Raw genomic sequence first — 3,249 nt, 5'->3', positions numbered from 1 at the left:
TAGGTTTTACATGGTTTTACATGTAAACTTAATTTTCTTCATGGTGTAAATTGAGTTTATATAACGGTAGTAGATGCATATTTATCAGTATATAGCCAAGGTTCAAAATGTTACTAACTTTATGGTCTTGGTCGGAAAATTTGAATGTCTTCAGGAACTTCTAAAGAATTTGTTGTAATATTAAATTAATTTCTGTTGTAATTTCATAGAGTCTAAAACCAGAATGAATAAATCATATCACTAGCTTCTTTACCATTAAATAAAATACAAAGACATTGTCTAGACGACTACATAACTTTAGCGTTTCGCAATTATCTCGTCACACTTCGTAATATCAACAGCTGATTTATTTTGTATAATATTAATTATTTATTGAAAACAACATCATTAAATGATGGGTTCAGAAGGTATTGTCAAAATATTCGATTATTTACAATATTACTATGACATTTTATCTCCATTTCTCACGCTGCAATTGGTGCAAGTAAAGTATGGGTGGTGCACTCTGTCTTTTTCTCCAAAATTTATTATAAATCTAGTAAAATAATGCCGCCAAAATAAAACAAAATGATATAAAAGTATTACTTAAACCAACAAACACATTTTTGTGTTATAATAGCATATAGGGACCGATTCTGTCGCATAACAGACCAATGTTATGGCAAGGCTATGTTATGTAGAACTTTACATACAAAATCGTTCTAAATATTATAAAAAACCATGTGGTTGCTGTGCAGTCAGGCGTTTTTCTCAGGTTTTCAGTTAGAAATCTTGAGAGTCTCACAAATGGCAAATCGATCTAAGATAACAGAGCCTTTTGACGCAGATTCATAACATACAAGTGACGTTGCAGTTTATGTATAAAACGCCAGAATGCACAGCAAATGCATAACATTTTGACAGTATTCAGTATGATTCAGTAGCATGATGTACGGATGTTGGAGCGTAACATGGTCTTGCCATAACATTTGTCTGTTATGCGGCAGAATCGGTCCCATAATATAAATAATACTGCGAAAGCTAAATGGCCACTAATGGACGAAAAACTCTTTCATGAACATTCGAAAATTTATCACAATATACGCCCTAACTCTAATTAGTGATAACGAACCCTTTGACGCGCGTAATTACTTACAGGTCAATACTTTATAAGCGTATTTTCAATATCTCATCCACCAAGTATAACATTTTCTAATATAACAAATGAAAATGACTCACAAATTTTAGAGTTCATATTTGGGTAGCTTAGTCGGGAACTAGATGACACGTAAATTAAGTTAAATTATTTGCTTGATACTTCCAATCACTTCACAATTACACTTACGCAAAAAATCACATACTAGTATGTGGCACTCACAATATTTGCATTTACACATATTTTTGAACGGTGTAAAAATATTTAATATTGCATTGCACACAAAGGACCAGATGTATGTTTTCTTTTGTTGGCACGATTTCAAGTGTGGGCCTACCTCAGATACTTACCGATGTTCATATATGGATATGAAAATCGGTGTATGACACTATTTTCCAATTGTTTCTACAGCTCTGTGGTGGTTTCGACAGGTGACCTGTCGTTCATGTAAGAATAAGCCATGTGCCCGTACTCTCTCGTTTGCCAAATGTTACATTGTCATTAGTGCTGCTCGCATTGGGAATGTGGTCGTCTCTGTAAAAGATGCATTTAGTACTTTGATGAGTTGTAGTGATAATTATGCTAGCTATTCTTATGAAGCAACCCGATGGTCTTTTCTAGTTGAACTTACATTTTACATACTTCATACTAGTATTTTTTGGAAGTACTAATCGTGATCATATATTAACTCTTTGGAGCAATGCACGAATAAGTTACTTTCGCTTGGAAACATACTACTGATTGATATCAGGTTTTACGTAATACGGAATAATAATATAACTAAGAGTCCTGTATTTGCAAGGCCGTGGCTTCTATCACGACGTCACGCCACGCATGTTTGCAATTTTTTTTTATGAACTTGTCAAGTTTTTGAGTTAAACCGACATGATGCGGTAAAACTGCGGTAATTTTAAGTTGCATATATTGTTGCAAAAGTTTATTTAAATATTTTGTATACGGTTAATTTCTACCACAAGTATTCGTCTAGAAATTTTCAGTTTTATTCGAGTACCACACAAATCCGTATAGACAGCCAAGGAAATTCGGCGCAAGTCTACATTTAGGAAATTCTAAGGAAAGTTATATATGAACACTTAGGATTATTATGAAAAATACTACAAGAATATAAGTATGAATAACTTTACCGAGCATTTCTTATCAATTCTTTTCTAGATAATAAAAACATGCATGTAATAGTTACTTTTTGAAGGTTACTTTTTACTGCCTATCGTGTGATATTTCAAAATAAAATTATTAATAGATCTAGGATAATATTTTTTTCTTATATTAATTTAGACTAATAATGTTCTTAAAAATATAGTAGTGGTGTCCTGGTACCATAGTATAAGATCCGGCCATGTAATCAAGTCTCAGATTTAAATTCGCGTTTTGCCAACCTGACTTCAAGCAGTATGATATCCATTTCTCGCTTGATCATGTCTAACCTCCAATCACGCCAAGTATAACAAAACTCCAGAACTATTACTGGAGTTCTCAAAAACAGGAAAAATAGCTTATAGAAAAATGTTTTGTTTCTGATTGCTATTTAATTATTGTTAAAAAATATTATGGTGATTGATACATATCCAAAAGCTTTTGACTGAAGTTTTGATTTCAAAATGTTATTGATTTTGTAGACATTTTTTAAGATAATGCAAATTTGAATATGTCTTGCAAAATTTCTAAAGAATAATTCAAACTAAAATCAGAATGACTGAGAAAAAAAATTACTAGTTTTTAACTTCCCGTAGGGCAAGTTATAGTAATCGCAAAAAAATCGAAAATGAAAATTTTTATATATCTTTACGTTTCAAAGTTTCTGAACATTTTGGCATACCTTAGAAAAAATGGATGTATGTGTGTGTGTGTGTATGTATGTATGTGCCGTTCCGAATATACGGGCAAAAAGTGCCGAAAACGCTAACTCATTTTTGAGAGAACGGAGCGTCCGATTTGAATAAAACATTTCACTTTATTTACAAGATGAAGAATTGATCAAATTTTCATGAAGGCAGATCTAGCGGTTTTGGAGATCTTATGAAAAAAGTGAACAAGATGCCATTTGGCGGTCAAAAATGATTTAGACATATGCAAATCAAATTATCAGATATTTT

The sequence above is a fragment of the Ctenocephalides felis genome, unplaced genomic scaffold (assembly GCF_003426905.1).
Source record: "Ctenocephalides felis isolate EL2017-DRISC unplaced genomic scaffold, ASM342690v1 CF-g0.4_SCAFFOLD_01886, whole genome shotgun sequence".
Lineage (NCBI taxonomy): Eukaryota > Metazoa > Arthropoda > Insecta > Siphonaptera > Pulicidae > Ctenocephalides > Ctenocephalides felis.
Note: the sequence above shows the minus strand (reverse complement) of the source record.